The 20,876-nt window shown below is 37.3% G+C and overlaps 1 long non-coding RNA gene across 1 annotated transcript in view; it reads left to right on the top strand.

The window, feature by feature from the left end:
- The first annotated feature begins 6,760 nt into the window (after nucleotides 1-6,760).
- The window catches only part of LOC144228067 (uncharacterized), an 85,522-nt gene continuing 71,406 nt past the window's right edge, over nucleotides 6,761-20,876 (top strand). The window contains exon 1 of the long non-coding RNA XR_013334114.1: nucleotides 6,761-6,821. This is a non-coding gene — a long non-coding RNA (uncharacterized LOC144228067). The remainder of the gene's footprint in view (nucleotides 6,822-20,876) is intronic.

A 20,876-nucleotide genomic window follows, 5' to 3' on the forward strand; every position in this document is an offset into this window, starting at 1 on the left:
TTGGATACTCTTTCCTGCTTTGTGAAAGATTAGTTGGCCATACATCCGTGGGTCCAATTCTGAGTTCTCTATTCTGTTCCAACAGTCTATGTGTCTGTTTTTGTGCCAATACCATACTGTCTTGATGATGACAGCTTTGTAGGAGAGGCAAATGTCTGGGATGGTGATGCCTCCCATTTTGGTTTTCTTCTTCAGTATTACTTTGGCTATTCGGGGTCTTTTGTGGTTCCATACAAATTTTAGGAACATTTCTTCTAGTTTCAAGAAGTATGCTGGTGCAATTTTGACTGGGATTGTATTGAATATGTAGATTGCTTTGGGTAGTAATGACATTTTAACTATATTTATTCTTTCGATCCATGAGGATGGAATGTTTTTCCATTTCTTTGTGTCTTCTTCAATTTCCCTCATAAATTTTCTATAGTTTTCATCATACCGATCTCTTATATCTTTGGTTAGGTTTATTCCTAGGTATTTTATGGGTTTTTGTGCAATTGTGAATGGGATCAGTTTCTTGGTTTCTCTTTCTGTTGCTTCATTATTGGTGTATAAAAATGCAACCAATTTCTGTACACTGATTTTGTACCTTGCAACTTTGCTGAAATCATGGATCAGTTCTAGCAGGCTTCTGGTGGAGTCTGTCAGGTTTTCTATGTAGAGTATCATGTCTTCTGTGAAAAGTGAAAGTTTGACTTCTTCCTTGCCAATTCTGATGCCTTTTATTTCCTTTTGTTGTCTGATGGCTGATGCTAGGACTTCCAGCACTATGTTAAACAACAGTGGTGAGAGTGGACATCCCTGTCATGTTCCAGATCTCTGGGAAAGCTCTCAGTTTTTCCCCATTGAGGATGATGTTAGCTGAGGGCTTCTCATAGATGGCTTTTATGATGTTTAAGTAAGTTCCTTTTAGCACGACTTTCTCGAGGGTCTTTATTAAGAAGGGATACTGTATTTTGTCAATTGCTTTTTCTGCATCTATGGATAGGATCATATGGTTTTTATCTTTGTTGTTGTTGTTAATGTGATGTATCAAATTGATTGATGTGAATATTGAACCAGCTCTGTAACTCAGGAATGAATCCCACTTGATCATGGTGGAAAATTATTTTTATGTGCTGTTGGATTCTGTTTGCAAGTATCTTGTTGAGGGTTCTTGTATCCATATTCACCAAGGATATTGGCCTGTAGTTCTCTTTTTTTTTTTTTTTTTTTTTTTTGGNTTTCCTCCAATTTCTATTTTTTGGAATAGCTTGAGAAGAATGGGTATTAAATGTCTGGTAGAATTCCGCAGGGAAGCCATCTGGTCCAGGGCTCTTATTTGTTGGGAGAATTTTTATTCAATTTCTTCACTAGTTATGGGTCTGTTCAGATTTTCTATCTCTTCCTGTGTGAATTTTGGTAGTGAGTGTGTGTTTAAGAACTTGTCCATTTCTTCTAAGTTGTTCAGTTTGTTGGCATATAATTTTTCATCATATTCCCTGATGATGATTGCTTGTATTTCTGAGGGATTGGTTGTAATAAGTCCATTTTCATTCATGATTTTGTCATTGTGGGTGCTCTCTCTCTTCTTTTTGAGAAGCCTGGCTAGAGGTTTGTCAATTTTGTTCATATTTTCAAAAAACAACTCTCCATTTCATTGATCTGTTCAACTGTTTCTTTGGTTTCTATATTGTTTATTTCTGCCCTGACTTTTATTATTTCTCTTCTCCTGCTTGGTCTGGGGTGCTCTTGTTGCTCTCCTTCTAGTTCCTTTAAGTGTGCTGTTAGATTTTGTATTTGTGCTTTTTCTAGTTTCTTGAAGTAGGCGTGGGGTGCGATGTACTTTCCTCTTAGGACTGCCTTCGCTGCATCCCATAGAGTGGATTGTTGTATTTTCATTGTCATTAGTTTCCATATATTTTTTAATTTCTTCTCTAATTGCCTGATTGGCCCATTTGTTCTTTAGTAGGGTGTTCTTTAACCTCCATGTTTCTGGTTTTGGTTTTCCAGACTTGTTCCTGTGATTGATTTCAAGTTTCATAGCATTGTGATCTGAAAGTGTGCATGGTATGATCTCAATTATTTTATATTTATTGAGGGCTGCTTTATTTTCCAGTATGTGATGTATCATGGGGAATGTGCCATGTGCATTTGAGAAGAAAGTGAATTCCATAGTCTCAGGATGTAGATTTCTAAATATATCTTTCAAATCCATCTGGTCCAGTGTGTCATTCAAGTTCATTGTTTCTTTAGTGATATTCTGTCTAGTTGATCTATCCATTGCTGTAAGTGGAATATTAAAGTCCCCTGCTATTAGCACCTTCTTATCCATAAGATTGTTTCTGTTTTTGATTGTTTTATGTATTTGGGTGCTCCCATATTCGGTGCATAGACATTTATAATTGTTAGCTCTTCCTGATGGATAGACCCTGTAATTATTATATAATGCCCTTCTTCATCCTTTGTTACTGTCTTTACTTTAAAGTCCAGTTTGTCTGATATAAGTGTAGCTACTCCAGCTTTCTTTTGACTTCCAATAGCATGATATATTCTCCATCCCCTTACTTTCAATCTGCAGGTGTCCTCAGGTCTAAAATGAGTTTCTTGTAGACAGCAAATAGATGGGTTTTATTTTTTTTATCCATTCTGCTACCCTATGTCTTTTGATTGGAGCATTTAGTTCATTTACATTCAGTGTTATTATTGAAAAATAATGGGTTTAAAGTCATTGTGTTCTCTGTTGGATTCATGTTTGTAGTGATGTCTTTGGTACCTTGTCATCCTTGGAACACTTCCCTCAGAGTTCCCCTTAGGATTTCTTGTAGGGCTGGTTTAGTGGTGACGAATTCTTTCAATTTCTGTTTATTTGGGAAGACTTTTATCTCTCCTCCTATTCTGAATGACAGGCTTTCTGGATAGAGGATTCTTGGCTGCATATTTTTTTCTGTTCATCACATTGAAGATTTCCTGCCATTCCTTTCTTGCCTGCCAAGTTTCAGTAGATAGGTCTGTCACCACTCTGATAAGTTTCCCTTTATATGTTAGGGCATGTAACCCCTAGCTGCTTTCAGAATTCTCTTTGTGCTTATATTTTGCCAGTTTCACTATGATACATCATGCAGAAGATCGATTCAAGTTACGTCTGAGGGGAGTTCTCTGTGCCTCATGGATTTCAATGTCTGCTTCCTTCTCCAGGTTGGGGAAGTTCTCTGTTATAATTTGTTCAAGGACTCCTTCAGTGCCTTTCACTCTTTCTTCCTCTTCTGGGATTTCTATGATATGATATTGTTCCGTTTGATTTATCACTCAGCTCTTGAACTCTCCTTTTGTGTTCCTGGATCAGTTTATGTCTCTCTTTCTCAGCTTCCTCTTTTTCTATNTGTTGCTCTCCTTCTAGTTCCTTTAAGTGTGCTGTTAGATTTTGTATTTGTGCTTTTTCTAGTTTCTTGAAGTAGGCGTGGGGTGCGATGTACTTTCCTCTTAGGACTGCCTTCGCTGCATCCCATAGAGTGGATTGTTGTATTTTCATTGTCATTAGTTTCCATATATTTTTTAATTTCTTCTCTAATTGCCTGATTGGCCCNACAGTCCATACATTGGACATCTCCATTTTATTATGCATCTCATTTATAACATTTTTAATTCATCACAACTATTTTTAAGCTCCATATTCTTTGTAGCAATAGTTTCTCTGATGTCTTCCATGCTTGTTTCAAGCCCAGGGATTAATTTTATGACTTTTGTTCTAAATTCTTGTTCAGTAATGTTGCTTATATCTGTTTTGAGCAGTTCTTTAGCTGTCATTTCTTCCTGGAATTTATTCAGAGGGGAGTTCTTCCGTTTCGTCATTTTGGCTAACTTCCTGTCTCTTGTTAGTTTTAAAAGCTTGTTATGCACTCTGCACCTGCAAGTACTGCTGTATTAAAGAGGGCTCTTTGACTGTCCAGGGCCTGTCTGTTCAGGAAGTATTCTTTGAATGGTGTCTCTTCGTCTCTCTTGTTGAGATTNTATTCTCCATCCCCTTACTTTCAATCTGCAGGTGTCCTCAGGTCTAAAATGAGTTTCTTGTAGACAGCAAATAGATGGGTTTTGTTTTTTTTATCCATTCTGCTACCCTATGTCTTTTGATTGGAGCATTTAGTTCATTTACATTCAGTGTTATTATTGAAAAATAATGGGTTTAAAGTCATTGTGTTCTCTGTTGGATTCATGTTTGTAGTGATGTCTTTGGTACCTTGTCATCCTTGGAACACTTCCCTCAGAGTTCCCCTTAGGATTTCTTGTAGGGCTGGTTTAGTGGTGACGANGAAGGAAAACAGACAAACACACGGAACAATGACACACAAACACACAGACAAATCCAGGAAGCACTCAAACCAAAAGGAAAAAAGAAAAAGAGAGGATTTAAAAAAGAAGGAAGGGGAAAAAAAGAAGGAAGGAGGAAAAACAATAAAAATTAAAAAATGAAGAAAAGAAAAAAGAAAACCCAAATGACAAAAAACAGTCTAAAAGCATAAAACCAGAATTCCCAGCTACAATTAAAGAGCAGGGTGTATGCAGTGATGATGAAAGAGCTTATACACAGAGAGAAATGACAGGGAGGAAGCGAAACTGGACAATGACCAGGCAGAGAGACTAAGAGGCTTAGTTCAGAGAGAGAAAGAGGAGAATATGGTAAGAGGTGAGGAGAAAGAAATGAAGAAACTGTTACTCAGAGAAAGTATATAGTTTAATTACTCCAGAGAGAGAGAGAGAGAGAAAGGTAGTGGTGGAGGTGCAGAATATACATTCTAGAGAATGGATTAAATATGACTTTTTAAGCAAACCAATGACCAGAGTGCCCAGTCCAGCAGAGGGGAGGNCTTCCTTCTCCAGGTTGGGGAAGTTCTCTGTTATAATTTGTTCAAGGACTCCTTCAGTGCCTTTCACTCTTTCTTCCTCTTCTGGGATTTCTATGATATGNATGGTAAGAGGTGAGGAGAAAGAAATGAAGAAACTGTTACTCAGAGAAAGTATATAGTTTAATTACTCCAGAGAGAGAGAGAGAGAGAAAGGTAGTGGTGGAGGTGCAGAATATACATTCTAGAGAATGGATTAAATATGACTTTTTAAGCAAACCAATGACCAGAGTGCCCAGTCCAGCAGAGGGGAGGGATACGTATGAGACCAGGGAAAATATATCTGAATAGAAAGAATTGATCTAGAATTAATCAAGGCGATGCTTCCATGTTGGTCTTGCCCTGGGCTCTGGTGTTTAAAAAAAAAAAAAAAGCTCTCTATCTCTAGTGGGGATGGGTGTGGTTTGCTGTAGACCAGTCTTAGATCCATTGCAGTCCTGGCAGCCACTCTCTGAGGTCCCACCTTGGTGGTTGTGGGGAGAAAAATGGCGTCGCCCCAGGCGTTCCAAATCACTCTTTTGGGTCCGATCTCCTTGTGCCATGGGTGCAGCCAAGTTGGGCCATGTCCTGTGTCCAGGTCCCAGTCCGTGCTTTATTGGTACCACGTGGAACACAGTCCTGCAGGTCTCAGCTTCCGTACCGCGGGGTCAAGCGCGGGGAGTGGAGCACAGCGTGGAGTAGGCCGCCTTTCCGCCGTGGCTGGGGTAGAGCCAGGAGAGCAGTTTGTCCTGGCACCGGCCAGGGTCACCCAGTTCAAACTCGCCACCCCAGCTAGAACTAAGAACACTCTCCGTCTAAGCCGAGGTTTTTCTCTTCTCCAGGGACTGGCATCTGAGCAGTTTCAGCCGCTCTTTCTTTTTACTTCAACTCACTGCAGCTCCCCGGGACGGTGGCTCCCTCCCCTCCCTCCATGTCTCTGGTCCCAGATGGCGTTTATCTTCCCCAATTCACACCCACACACTTATGAGGTTGCCTTCCCAGTGTACTCTCTCTTTTTCTTCCCAAACTCCTATGGCTCCGTGTCCTATCGCTTCAGGCCTTCTCTGTTTGAGAGATGGGTGCGAGTGAAATGCACAAAGCATTTAATGTGGGATTGTTCCCTTCATCCCTTCATGTACTTAACATATTTGGCTTCTGCTAAAGAGCAGACATGTTTAAGATACAGGAAACGCAAAGAAAGCCTGGGCTTGGTTCAGTCCTCAAGGAGCTTGCCATGCAGTGGGGAGACAGGAAGAGGACATTCATGACAAACAATGTGATAGTTGCTGGTGGAAACAAGATGCTGAGCTCAGGGAAGGTGATGAGGTGTTGTGGGCACAGGGACTGGAACAGCTTAGGGTTATTTTCCAGTAGACGAACCATGTGAACTGCGCCTTGATGCATGAGGAGGGGTTATCATGCAGTCCAGAAAGGGAAAGGCATCCAAAGCAGAGGGCTTAGTGTAAGGAACAGTGCTGTGAAAAGAAACGTGTGCTCAGGAAATGACCCACAGTTCATTGGAGATACATCCTAGGATGTGCATATGACATGGTGGGGTGGGAATGAGAGACTTACTCTGAAAGGGTGAACCAGGGAGACCTCACAGGGTGGCAGAATCTCAAATGCCTTCTTTTCCCCCATCACACAAGGCTGCCCTTCTCCTGAAAAAAAAAAATGCCACTATTAATTAGCCTTCCTTCTCCTTTCCTTATGGACTTAGCTCTTAAACATCATAAGTACTAACTTTCAATAATTCAACTATTAATCTTGGCAAATATTACTGTCTCTGTAATAGGATTCTATTTACTCCAGGCTCTCAGCTCAGTACTGAATTACTGAAATCCCTCTGGTGTTTTCCAGGAGTTTTACATCCTTGCTGTACCTGCAGCGAGTATTATGGAGCTGCTGGTAGTCCCTCAGAAGCCAGAGATTCAGCCACATTCTGTAGAACCAGTTTTATCAAAGGTACATTACATCGGATAAATCTAAGAGTAGGAAAATATCAGTTGTGAAGTATATAGAATAAAATAAAGAATTTTACAGTCCTGGGCACAACTCTCTAAACTGATCCTGAGATTTCAGCTTCAAAACAGTCATTCTTAACCTATTCTGCTACCTCTGCAAGCTACTGTGGGTATTCTCTTTGGGACCATGAAGGTTATATTTCCTGAATTGATCAAAGCATTTTTCTGGATCTCGTCTTTTATGAATGCAAGCGTGTATAAATTTTAAAATTCCAGGTCAAGAATTTGTCATAACAGTACTCTTATTCAGACTCTTGCATGAATTCAAAGAAAGAAAAATAAAATTACATGGATTCATTGAAACTATTCACCACACTGTAATTATAGGATTACTCAAGAGCTTCCTTCTAACAGCTGCAAGTCTTTAAAATTAATCCACGCACATATTTGCACACGACTTCACACACTTGCTTGCATACACACACACACACATTCCTTATTAACACCTCTTTCAGAAATGTAATAATGACAGTGAGAGTTTGGGGAATTGAAGTCAATAAGAAGCAGAGAATTTGCGAAAAGATAATGACATTGGTATAGATGTTTCCCCACCACCTCATGGATGTCTATGGAAATAAAATAATAATAACCATTAACATATAAGAAAACATGTATCAACCTGGAAACTAGAAAAGGCGCCATAAAAAATCAGAAACATTGTTGAATTTCTTCAAGATGGAGAGCAGGCAAGACTAAAAGAGGCACGGAGACCTGCAAAAATTTTGTCTAAGAAATAAGGGTCAGAGAATTTAAAAATAACTCACATATTTCCATTCATGCAGGATTGGAGTGCAGGAAGAGAAAGGAGATGAGTGTAGGCCAGATGGACACACCAAGCAGAATAGCAATGTTTATAGGTTTGCATCCCAGAGCAGGTAGCCAGAATGAATAAATATCAATAAATAGGTACTTCCTTGAAGAATAGATTGCTACCCAAAGAGAAAACCTAACTCCTCAGACTTCCCCATGGAGTGAGCTGCTACAAAAAGCTGTCATCATGGTTGACAGTGATCTGAGTAGCATATTTGATAACCAGAGATTACTTGTTAATCTCCTTCCCCTGTATGACAAAAATAGCAATTACTTGTCACAGCAGTCAGTACTAATCATAATTTATTTTTTAGTTCTAAAACAGTTATCACTTAAAAGAATACTTGAATATAAAAACATTGTTTAGGGGCACCTGGGTGGCTCAGTCAGTTAAGTGTCCAACTCTTCCTTTCAGTTCAGGTCCTGATCTCATAGTCCTGGGATTGAGCCTGGCATTGAGCTCCATGCAAAGCATGAAGCCTGTTTGAGATGATCTCTCTCGCTGTGCCCCCTCACCCACTTGTGGTGTGTGTGTGTGTGTGTGTGTGTGTAAATATAAAATGTCTTTAAATGAAATAAAATATTTTATGTATAAACGAAAATTTGCATTTACCCATCAAAAACAATGCACTTGTGGTTCACACTTTGTTCACTGCTTTAAATTTTAAGCACAAATAAAAACTGCCACCTGGAGAGACAGACTTGAAATAACTACATGTCTGTTGGTTAGTTTTTATATTCACTGTTTTCATGTAGAAGTATGTAGTCATACCTGGACTGGAGACACAATCTGTACCCTAAACCAGCATTATTGTATTTGTTAGCAAAGGGTGATAACAAAAAGCAAACTGACTTCTAATTGTTTTTATTATTGTTGTTAAAGTCTCTGTAGATAATATATCTCTTACTTACCTATACTTTGAACCTGATACTGAAAGTGAACAGTGGACTAGATTCTGCATAGTTATGTTAGTGTAATAAAAGATGAACTCAAGAAATGAGCTCAGAATTCAGAAAAGAAATAGAAAAAGGTGAAAATTATGTAATAAAATAAAATAAAATAAAATTATGTAATAAAATATGTTAGATATAGAGGAAAGATTCAGAAAATCCAACCTATAATAGACATCCCAGGAAAAAGGAAAATCATTTTTAAGAAATCACAAAATCAATAGTAAATGAAAAAAAATTTAACGTTGACCTGAAGAAAGACATGAATTTTTATCAAAGGAATTTGACATATATACAATGTAAATAATGAAGAGATAATACATCCTACTTATTCCTATAAAGGAACAAAATTCACATTGCACCTAGATATCTCCTTCTCAACCTTAACACCAGGAAATAATCAGGCAATATTTATGGACTTTGAAAAAGTAAACCACAACTAAAAATTTAACCACAAATTTATCCATTTTTTATTTTGTTCTTGTGATAAAGCTATGAAAAACATTTTTAGGCATTTAAGTGGTGAAAAATTTATATCTACCTGTGTATCATCATTTCTGAAAACTACTTGACATTGTACTCCAAATTGCAAAGGGATGAACAAGATTCAAACTGAGCAAGAATGGATAGTAACTGTTAATAACAAGTTGAGAAGCAATAGGGGAGAGGAAATTCAAAGTAAAAGCTAAATTTTCATTTAACATACTTTTAACTACTGCTTCACTCATCACAATGAGTATTAAGTAAAAGTACTAAGATCAAATAATTCTAAATCCTCAAGTATGACTACTAGTTAAGAGGAAAAAAAAACACCTATAACTTCCAAATCATGGAAGCAAAAAAACACACCAATTTAAAAATTTAAAAATCAGCCCAATATGTATGAATGGAAAGGCAGAATGGAATAAGAAATAACAAAATTGCACATAAAATGATGTGATGATAACCCCAACTACATCAGATATGATAGTAAATTTAAGTACATTATACTCCTTATTAAAAAGCAATTAGGTTAGGTTAAACAGAAAAATTCTTAACATATAATCCAGATGTCAAAGGAGATTATATTCTCCTATGACATTAAAACAAACACGCATTGTAATACCTCACATTTCACAAAATCAGTGCTCTGTGGTGGTATATTCTTAAAGTTCTTGCCAGACCCAAGGTCTTTCAATATCTGAAGTCTAAATCTTGATTGCATCTGACCTCCTACATCTCCAGCTTTTCCTCCTGCTCCTGTCTTGGGTTTCCCCATCCCAGAATCCCTAGACAGGAAATGCTGGGGTTGCAGATACCACTGAAGCTCTAGGACCATGGAAAAGTGATTTCCCCCTATGATGAGTCCTTCTTTCATCCTTAAAACTCCCTGCATATCTCCAGGCCTCTCAGATTACCAAGAGCCCCTCGCCACTCTGCTTGCAGGAACTCAACAGCTTCTATTCCTTTATTAAGCAGAGCAGTTTTTCTAGCTTTTGAACCACAAATAGTCTTCTTTTGTGCCTGTGCTTTTCCAAAGTCTTATTAATATCACTACCCCAACAGCCCTTCTCCTCCTGAGTCTCACCTTTTAACAACCCAGAAGAATGGGCTTTCAAATTTCAGTGTTCATTTTCCCTCTTCTGTATGCCTGTGTAAATACAAGGGCACTAGAGATTTTATTTTCCTGAATATAAATTATGTCGTCACTATTCCCATACTCTCGCTCAGTTCCTCAAGACAGATGCAGTTTTCCTCTACTATAAAAATGGTATTTATGTAACAAGTATCTAAAATAAAATTAGGTAAAAGATATAAAAGAATGAGTAAAGACTTATCTAGAAAATACAAAGAAAAAGAAAGCAGTTGTCATCAATAGGATACAAGAGAAAATCCAAGGAAAATATTAAATGAGATATAAAATCATTTTTTTGCTAATAGGTACAATTCTCAATAAATATATAATAATCATTGGCCTTTATGTGTCACTTAATAAAATATCAACGTAACTAGAATTAGGCTGTCAGAAATACAAGAAACTCACAAAACACAATAATGAGAAAATCCAATATGTCTTTGTTACATTTCTCTGGCCTTTGAAAGAAAAGTTATTAGGCAATATAATCACAAAAAAATAAATAGGAATCAAAAGAACACGCCTAAAAGTAATTGTTAATAAACTATGAAGTGGTAGGGGAAAGCAGAGATAAAATATAGACAGCTGGAAGACAGAATTAACAATAGTATTCCCCTCCAGAAAGAACCTCTATATTCTTTTATATGTTCATGAAGTACTTCTAGGGAAAACCTCTCTAATTAAAAAATAAAAATAGAACTCATTCAATGTCAACAAATTATAATGCAATAAAATTAGAAACTAGTATAATTCTAATAGAAATTCTAACAGCATTTTTTTTATTGTTTTTAATTTGTGTGATTTTCCAGTATATCTTATAGAATGAAGGTTGGAAAAAATTCAAATTATAAAAATGTCATCAAGGAGAATATACCATACTTGATATAGAAATATAGAAGATAACTAAAATACAGTGACATTGTCCTAAGTATAGAACGTACAGATTATTAAACAAAAGTCCAAATTCAGCCGTATATATGAATTATTTATATAGTCATATATATAAGGAAGTTATCTTCTATATCTCATATATAAAGATGGAGAGAGAAAGAAAGAGGGGCACCTGGGTGGCTTAGTCGATTAAGCATCTGACTCTTGATTTCACTCCAGGTCATGATCTCCTGCTTCATGAGGCAGAACCCTGTGTTGGGCTCTGTTGACAGCAAGGAGCATGCTTAGGATTCTCTCTCTCCTTCTCTTTCTGCTTTCACCCCACTCACATGCATGCTCTCTATCCCAAAATAAACACTTGGAGAAGAGAGAAAATAATTTAGTATCAGAAAGGAGAGGCTGGAATTCAATAGAGCATCTTAACTGAGTGACTATTTTATATTTCAAAATATATTCCTAATGAAGTATAACAGTAAGTATAAAGAAGAGAAATGCTAGAAGAAAATGTGAGGGAGTATGATCCCCTCTTGATTTTGGAAAATATTACAGCTAAATGTGATCATCCCTATAACTAATCAAAGTAGTGTAAATTACAAAACCAAAATTAAATACAACAGCTATTCTGTGTACACCACATCTTTCTTACCCATTCATCAGTTGATGGACTTTTGGGCTCTTGACATATTTTGGCTATGGTCAATAGGCCTGCTATAAACATGAGGATACATGTGCCCATTTGAATCAGCATTTTTGTATCCTTTGAATAAATACCTAACCAAAGAAATGAAAAATCTATACACTGGAAACTATAGAAAGCTTATGAAAGACATGGAAAAACACAAAAAATGGGAAAACACCCCATGCTCATGGATTGGAAGAACAGATATTGTTAAAATACCAGTACTGCCCAAAGCAATTTACATATTCAATGCAATGACTATCAAAATAACACCAGTATTCATCACAGAGAAAGAACAAACAAATCTAAAATTTGTGGTTCCTAAAATGGAACCACAAAAGACCCCAAAAAGGCAAAGTAATGTTGAAAAAGAAAACCAAAGCTAGAGGCCTCATAATTCCGGACTTAAAGCTGTTTTCAAGACAGTAATCATCAAGACAGTATGGTACTGGCACAAAAAACAAACACAGAGATCAAAGGGACAGATTAGAGAACCCAGAAATGGGCGCACAATGTCCATTAATTTTTGACAAAGTAGGAAAGAATATCCAATGGAAAAAGACAGTCTCTTCAGCAAAGGGTGTTGGGAAAACTGGACAGTGACATGCAGAAGAATGAACCTGGACCACTTTCTTACATCATACACAAGAATAAACTCAAAATGGATGAAAGGGAGGCACCTGGGTGGCTCAGTCACTTAGGCGTCCAACTTCAGCTCAGGTCATGATCTTACAGTCCACGAGTTCAAGCCCTGCATCAGGCTCTGTGCTGACAGCTCGGAGCCTGGAGCAAGCTTCAGATTCTGTGTGTGTGTCTCTCTCTGTGCTCCTCCCCCATTCATGCTCTGTTTCCCTCTGAAAAATAAAAGCATTAAAAAAATTTTTTTAAATGGATGAAAGACCTAAATGTGAGATAGGCAAACTGTCAAAATCCTAGAAGAGAAAACAGACAACAACCTCTTTGACCTCGGCTCCAGCAGCTTCTTACTAGACATGTCTCTGAAGGCAAGGGAAACAAAAGCAAAAAAGGACTTTTGGGACCTCATTAAGATAAAAACCTTCTGCACAGTGAAGGAAACAATCCACGAAACTAAAAGGCTACTGATGGGGTGGGAGAAGATAATTGCAAATGATATATCAGCTAAGTGAGTATCCAAAATCTATAAAGCACTTATCAAACTCAACACCCATAATAATAATAATAAAAATAATAATCCAGTGAAGAAATGGGGAGAAGACATGAATAGACATTTCTCCAAAGAAGACATCCAGATGGCTAACAGACACATGAAAAGATGCTCACTGTCAGTCATTGTCAAGGAAATACAAATCAAAACTCTAAGAAGATACCACCTCACACCTCATAACTCAGGCAACAACAGATGTTGGCGAGGATGTCAAGAGAAAGGAATCCTCTTGGACTGCTGGAAATGCAAACTGGTACAGCCACTCTGGAAAACAGTACAGAGTTTCCTCAAAAGATTAAAAATAAAACTACCCTGCAACCCAGCAATTGCACTACTAGGTATTTATCCAAATGATACAAAAATGTGTTGTTTTCTTTTAAGACAATTGCCATTGTTGGCATAGCTGATGCGAAATGCATGCTCTCTTTACATGACTGATGGGATTGTCAATAGTAATAACTGTTTACAATGAAGTTTGCTCTATTACAATAAAGCTTAAGTTTTTTTCCATACTGTTTTGGACTAAACAGTTCCACTTTTAAAATAAAGGTAATTAAATATAAAGGAGAAAAATTAGAAACAGTTTGTTTAAATTAGTGAAAAACAGGGGATTGTGTAAACAAACTAGGCATGACAGGCATATATAAAATTCGTAAGATGAAAGGATACTGATGAGAGATAAAATATTTAGGATTAATTTTATATTGGAAAATATTTATAGAATGATAAAATTTTGTCAAAGTGGGAATGGGCCTCTTTGGTGAGGAGTATTTTACCACTGACATTGTTTAAAATTGTAGGCAAATGGTATTAATAAGAAATTATTAACATTTTAATTATGGTGATACAGAAAGAATGAGAATTCCAGGGGCACCTGGGTGGCTTAGTTGGTTAAGCGTCCGACTTCGGCTCAGATCATGATCTCGCGGTTCGTGGGTTCAAGCTCTGTGTCAGGCTCTGTGCTGACAGCTCAGAGCCTGGAGCCTGCTTCAGATTCTGTGTCTCCCTCTCTCTCTCTCTGACCCTCCCCTGCTCACACTGTCTGTCTGTCTGTCTATGTCTCTCTCAGAAATAAAACATTAAAAAAATTTTTTTTTTTAAATGAGAATTCGAGTCTGGAACAAGACCTGCTTGTTGAGTGGAGTGGACTGGTACTTTCTAAGAGTCAGCCTTGTTCTAGCCTGTGTACTTAGCCCCCTTCCTAATAGTGTACTCCTGGTCCACTGTAGCTCAGGCCAGAACTTGGATACTCCTTTGTCAAAACTTCCTAACACTTCTTTTTCTTGACTCCAAAGTTTACCACCAGCAATGCCATCCTGAAATATCAAAAGCCTATCTTTGCAAAGCAAATATGACTGATAGCAAAGGCTAGAGAGGTTTAAAGAAGAGGTGGAATGTCATGGTGCTAAATTACCAATGACAACCAACCATTCACCTCTTCATCCTACTGCAGATGGTTCCTGACCTGCACTAGTCTGACATGATTTTTTGACTTTATGATGGTGTGAAAGCAATACATATTCAGTGGAAATCACCCTTTGAATTTTGATCTTTTCCTGGGCTAGTGATGATACAGTATGATACTCTATCTTGATGCTGGGCAGGGTCAAAGAGTTGCAGCTCCCAATCAACCAGGCAATTACAAGGGTAAAGAACTGATAGGCTTAAAACCATTTCTACATGTACATCTGTTCTGTTTTTCATGTTCTATACAGTATTCAGTAAATCATGTGAGATCTTTAATGCTTTAATATAAAATAGGCTTTGTTTTAGATGACTTTGCCCAACTGTAGGCTAATGCAAGTGTTGTGAGCACATTTAAGACAGGTTAAGCTATGATGTTCAATGGGTGGGGTATATTAAAAGCATTTTCAACTTACAATATTTTCAACTAACAATGGGTTTATCAGGACATGACCCCATCATAAGTTGAGAACAATCTGCATTGATCTATTGATCAGCCCTTCTGCGTCTTTATTGACAAGAAAAGCTTTGGGGCTGATTTATGTGTGATACATGGTTCATGTTATCTTTCTTTTGAGTTGCTAATAAACCTGGCAAGATTATATTCTTGAAGAAAAAATATAGTTTCCAAGAGGTGAAAGTTATAGAAACTTCCAAAACAAACCACCTTTATGAATATTAAAACTCCGCTCCGTGGTGTCAAAAATCTACTCAGGAACACCTGCCTGCTTCATTAGAATCTACAGAGGCAGAATCTCTCCCTCTATGTACACAATGCCTTTATTTAAAGTTTGTTAACATCTCTGTGCTGGTTATCATCTTGGAATTTAATTTCAGGGGTGCCTCAGTGAAGGCTTACTCTGTCCAAAGGATAGAGACTCCATGCTACCTCCCATACTTGCCTATATGACTGGGAGGATATAACCACGCTATTGTCTGGTTTAAGGATCTGAAGGAAAGCACATACAGGCAAAAAGGTAGAAAGCTTCCAATAATAAAGTTTTGTCTCTTCTCAGTCCCCAAACTTGCCTTTCCACAACTTGCTAAACCATGACATTAAATTCAGTGTGTAATTGATGTATTCTAAATTTATTTTAAAATTCTTGCTAAAGTAGTGCTATTTCTCCATTATAATTAAAGGATAGATACACATTTGCCTTAATTATTCTCTCTCCCCCTTTCAAAATAAGCGTTGCAAATAATTAAGACTTTTCTATTCCTAACAAAGACAAAGCAATATATATTCTGGGGGGGGAAATCTTTTATCTTTCACTTCTGAATGTGTTTTGATCCTTGCCTTTGAATATGATCTGGAAATTCACTTCAAACTGAAGCACTGCAGCTGAGAATCCAAACTTTTGGGAACCAGTCCTGGATCAGCCGCTGAGTAACCTGTGCACGTTGCTGCTCCTCTGTAGCCTCTTAGGGAAAACAGTGAGATCAGAGACTGAATGTAGGGCCTCTTCCAACATAACAAATCAAAGCATCTCCAAGTTTGTCTTTAAATAATAAAGTCTTGCTGTGAAGAATGGCTGTCAAGATCTCACAGCACAGCTCTACTCCAAGCTGGACATAGCCTTCCTCACAGACTCATAGGAAGCTCAGCTGAAAGCACACTCACATTGTCATATTACATGTGGAGTCCTCAGGGTGTCTACTCTAGAAATGAAAGCAACCTGCAGTGTGAAAACATCAACAAGAATAAAAGAGATAAACCAAATGAAATAATTAAGACTCTTTTGGAAGAGATAGAATATTCCACCACATCATTCCTAGTCCTGTTTCTTCAGCCACTTAAAATCTGGTTGTCACTTTGTTCCTTGAAAATTCAATAAGAGATAGCTGAGTGTGTCAAGATCTGAAGTTTTAGCTGTAGATGGGATTTGGGGAGCTGTCTCTTGCTATTTTGACTGGACTCACAGCAAGAGAGGGCCAGGGCCGACTCTAAGAACTACAGGCACAATTCCAGGCAATTAGTGATAGTACTTAAGGACCACGACATCCGAGGGACTTGATTGGAGCTTTTTCTGAGTGCATGATCTCTTTTGGTTGATTAATGCCTGAATATGCCCTCATTTATCCTCTTTGAGGATGCAGCTGTGGAGAGCAAGCACATAGGCACATCCTGTCTGAGCAAAGTGCTTTTTCTTTTCAGCTGCTTCTCTGCCCCAGTCCTAAAATGGCACCTCCGGTACACAGCCTGATGCCTAATTCGCAAAATCATCAGAGAACAAGGCTGAAGGACTCCATTTTAACTCATTTTTGCTTAATGTCACCCCAAAGTTGGAAACATTCCAAATGTACACTTTGCAAAAGGACAACTTTGTTTCTAAATAACATGCCCATTTAGCAAAATACAGTTTTCTTTGGCTGCTGTTTCAAACTCCCTTCCCAGGCCTCATGCCTGTGGTCACTTGTCTTTGGATGTCTTACAAATGGCCTCCTGATTGAGGTGTTTGGGAAAGTAGCTCCCGAGTCACTATGTATTAAAGTTGGGTTAAATATAATAAATTAGATGTTTCAAATTAAAAGGAATGTTTTTTAAAATGCATATACCCAACAAGGTGAAGTATTTCCAACGCAAAGTCTAATTTAGTTACAGGTGTGATGGAAACTGTGCATACTCTTATTGAGAAGGTCTATAATGTTACATGAGTAAATTCATCCTTGGACTTCAAAGGGCTTTGTTTGTAGTTTGTATTAATGGCTGCTTCTCAAAAGATGGAAAATCAGTCTTTTCTGTCACCCATCAATTCCTCATTTCAAGTAGCTCAAAGTTTATTGGATTCTACGATTGGAGGGCTCTTTTTAATTTTCAAAAAATAACATCATGACTCATCTTGAGATTGCAATATTCAGCCTGAGAAGTATTCCTCTATGGCTAAATTTTTTTTTGAAGAAATGTACTATTAGAATTTAGATGTTGCCATTTGTCTTAGTAATCTTATATACAAAAGCAGCTTACGTAATACTACGTTCACCTATTGGATTTAATACATACTACATCACATTTTACTTCTAATAAAACTTGTTAGGCAATGTGTGGTTCTCACATTCTAGGAAAGTTAGAGAAAGGAGATTAATGAAGCAAAACATTTATCTTTTAGAAGGAAATACTGAAAAGTAATCATTTTTATTACTATATTTGTACTGTTCCACAGGGCCATGTGACCCACAAAATGCATATGAAAGAAAATTGTGTTAAGATTTTCAAAGCAGCTATGAAATGGAAAGGAAATTTAGTAGAGTATTTAAAATGCCATATTGAACATGTTAAGAATGCCATTTTTGTCAAATATTCCATTGTCTTTTATGATCATCTGTCATTGCTTTCAATGTAATTTGTACACAGATCCACAACTACTAAAATGGATGGCCATTTTCCTTGGAATATCTTCTCTTGTCTCTAAGTGATGATAAAATTATGAGAAAATAAAATATACATGTAAGGTTCATAATTGATACTCCCTGGTGTTTAATATGTAACAAAGTCTTTTACACAATTGCTCAAGTGTAATTAGGTAACACTAAAGACAATAATTATACAACAAACCAGATAACCAAAACTAGTGGATTAATGGCTGCTAAACTAGTTCTGAGCTCATGGACCTAACTTCAGCACTGATGAGAGTCAGCCTTCATCTGTCACTGTGAAGGTGGGCAGCCAGACCCTGGGTGGAGAGCTTTCTTCTCAGAAAGTCTGGAGCTGTTTCTGCCACCAGAGGGTCAGTAGAAAGGAGAGCATATCAAAAAGAGACCTGCAAGGGTGCATAGAAAGCTGACATCTGCAAATTCCCAAACCAAACAGAAGCTCATTTCTATATTTCCTGCTTTTTTTCTTTGAAATTATAGTCATTTAAATTTTGCAGTTTCCCATCTCACGCTCACACTTTATATTTAATGACTTGTTTTACATTTGGTGCTACACTGTGAGATCACTAAAGAAGCATTTCCCCCTCTTTCAGTGATTAAACAAAAATTCATAATGATAACAAAACATAATAGAAAACGAACCTGATCTCTTAACAAGTTTCCTTATCACCAGTCTCTGGGACCAATTTAACAATGACTTATTAGAGAGGCAATGTGTGGTTCTCAAATTCTAGGAAAGTAAGAGGAAGGAGATTAATGTGTGTTTCTTGGAGTAACCTGTCTAAGCATCATTAAACTGTTTGTTCACCTCTGCTGTCTTCAGAAAAGTCTTAAACTATACCAGTTTTCTATGTTTTCTAGCAGTACGTTAGTATTTGGGGAGTTTTGTATAATTTATATACACATCACTTGTATTCTTAGGAAAAGGCTGTCAGTAATAGATTTAAAATAAAAATTGACTTTTAAGATTGAAAGATAGGTTCTAAAAGAATACAGTGGAGTGAATACTTTTCAAAAGCAGCATTACATTATTTTTTTAAATATAACTTATTATCTAATAGGCTAACATACAATGTGTAAAATGTGCTCTTGGTTTTTGGGGTAGATTCACGTGGTTCATCACTTACATACAACACCCAATGTTTATTTTAACAAGTCTGCTTCTCAGTGCTCATCACCCATTTTTTCCTCTCCCCTCCCACCCCCATCCACCCTCAGTTTGTTCTCTGTATTTAAGAGTGTCTTATGGTTTGCCTCCCTCCCTCTTTGTCTGTAACTATATTTCCCCTTCTCTTCCCCCATGGTTCTCTGTTAAGTTTCTCAAGATCCGCATAAGAATGAAAACATACGGTATTTTCTTCTCTGACTTATTTCACTTAGCATAATACCTTCCAGTTCCATCCACATTGCTGCAAATGGCATGATATCATTCTTTCTCATTGCCAACTAGCATTGCATTGTATATATAAACCATATCTTTATTATCCATTCATCAATTGATGGGCATTTAGGCTCTTTCCATAATTTGGCTATTGCTGAAAGTGCTGCTATAAACGTTGGGGTACATGTGCCCCTGTGCATCAGCACTCCTGTATCCTTGAATAAATTCCTAGTAGTGCTATTGCTGGGATGTAGGGTAGTTCTGTTTTTAATTTTTTGAGGAACCTCCACACTGTTTTCCAGAGTGGCTGCACCAGCTCGCATTCTCACCAACAGTACAAGAGGGTTTCTCATTTTTTCAAATCACCTCAAGTATCTGCAGTTTCCTGAGTTGTTCGTTTTAGTTGCTCTGATCAGTGTGAGGTGGTATTTCAGTGTGGTTTTGATTTGTATTTCCCTGATGATGAGTGACGTTGAACATCTTTTCATTTGTTTGTTAGCCATCTGGGTGTTTTTGGAAAAGTGTCTGTTCATGTCTTCTTCCCACTTCTTCACTTGATTATTTGGTTTTTTGGGTGTTGAGTTTGGTAAATTATTTATAGATTTTGGATACTAACCCTGATCAGATATGTCATTTGCAAATATCTTTTCCCATTCCATCAATTGCCTTTAGTTTGGTTGATTGTTTCCTTTTCATGATGAAGCTTTTTAATTCCCTTGCTTTTGGAGATGTGTCAAGCAAGAAATTGCTGCAGCTGAGATCTAAGAGGTTGTTGCCTGCTTTCTCCTCTAGGATTTTGATGACTTCCTGTCTCACATTTAGGTCTTTCATCCATTTTGAGTTTATTTTTGTGTATAGTGTAAGAAAGTGTTCTAGTTTCATTCTTCTGCATGTTGTTGTCCAGTTCTCCCAGCACCATTTTTTGAAGAGACCATCCTTTTTCCATTGGATACTCTTTTCTGCTTTGTCAAAGATTACTTGGCCGTACATTTGTGGGTCCAGTTCTGGGTTCTCTGTTATATTCCATTGGTCTTTGTGTCTGTTTTTGTGCCAATACCATACTGTGTTGATGATGACAACTTTTTAGTAGAGGCTAAAGTCTGGGATGGTGATGCCTCCCATTTTGGTTTTCTTCTTCAATATTACTTTGGCTATTTGAGGTCGTTTGTGGTTCTATACAAATTTTTGAATTGTTTGTTCTAGCTTTGAGAAGAATACTGGTGCAATTTTGATTAGGATTGCATTGGATGTATAGATTGCTTTGGGTAGTATTGACTTTTTAACAATAGTCTTAAAATCCATGAGCATGGATTGTTTTTCCAATCCTTTGTGTCTTATTCAATTTCCTTCATAAGTGTTCTATAGTTTTCAGCATACGGATCTTTTACATCTTTGGTTGGGTTTATTCCTAGGTATTTTATGGTTCTTGGTGCAATTGGAAATGAGATCTGTTTATTGATTTCTCTTTCTGTTGCTTCATTACTGGTATATAGAAATGTAACTGATTTCTGTACATTGATTTTGTACCATGAGATTTTGCTAAATTCATGTATCAGTTCTGGCAGTCTTTTGGTGGAGTCTTTCAGGTTTTCCATGTAGAGTATTATGTAATCTGTGAAAAGTGAAAGTTTGATATCTTCTTTGCCA

This window comes from Crocuta crocuta, unplaced genomic scaffold, assembly GCF_008692635.1.
Source record: "Crocuta crocuta isolate KB4526 unplaced genomic scaffold, BGI_CrCroc_1.0 scaffold162, whole genome shotgun sequence".
Lineage (NCBI taxonomy): Eukaryota > Metazoa > Chordata > Mammalia > Carnivora > Hyaenidae > Crocuta > Crocuta crocuta.